The sequence below is a fragment of the Pecten maximus genome, chromosome 11, assembly GCF_902652985.1.
Source record: "Pecten maximus chromosome 11, xPecMax1.1, whole genome shotgun sequence".
Lineage (NCBI taxonomy): Eukaryota > Metazoa > Mollusca > Bivalvia > Pectinida > Pectinidae > Pecten > Pecten maximus.
This window is the reverse complement of record NC_047025.1, coordinates 36,414,710-36,415,420: the sequence shown is the minus strand read 5'-3', so window position 1 is coordinate 36,415,420 and position 711 is coordinate 36,414,710.

The window sequence follows — 711 nt, the reverse complement described above, 5'->3', positions numbered from 1 at the left end:
TTCACTACTGGAACTATTCATGTACATTTGTATATACTGATTGTGTTACGGTTCAAATGTTAGATATGCTTCTTTATTGATTACATACGAGGCTTGGGGATATTTAAAGTTTATCAATCAGATACCAATGTAGCACTATAATTATGTTTGTTCATTTAATAAGGTGATATCGCATTTTTTTAATACTGACTCCCCCTCTATGACGGACAGAGCACTTTTAGCATACTGGTTTTGTATTCACTTCGATATCCTCTTGTTTTTATTGCATCAGTAGTTTATTTCGATTTCCATTGCAAACTGTTTCTGGACAGAGAAGTTATTGTTTCCCACATACGGCTCATTTAAGGGTCCCCGAATTTAGTGATATTCGCTTGATGTCTACAAATTAAAGAGATTTTCTGGATTATGCAGGTATAACTTCCGACCTTGTTGTTTTTTGATAAAATACGACGTCCTTCGGAAACGCCTAATTCTTTTCTCTCAGTAATCTGAAGAGTAGCTGCTCCTCAGACGGTGATGATAGTTTGTCGATGTGCTTGCAAATCTGTTTTGTTATTAAGTTCATTTGGTCACTTCTCTTGTAGAGTTAAATACTCAAAGTCGATATAATTGTGGTGCCTGATCTCCCTCCCTTAAAGATAAACTGCTTTCCACTGTGTAATTATCTTCATAATGATATGCATGTCAAATGTGTTAAACTTGTAGGATAAG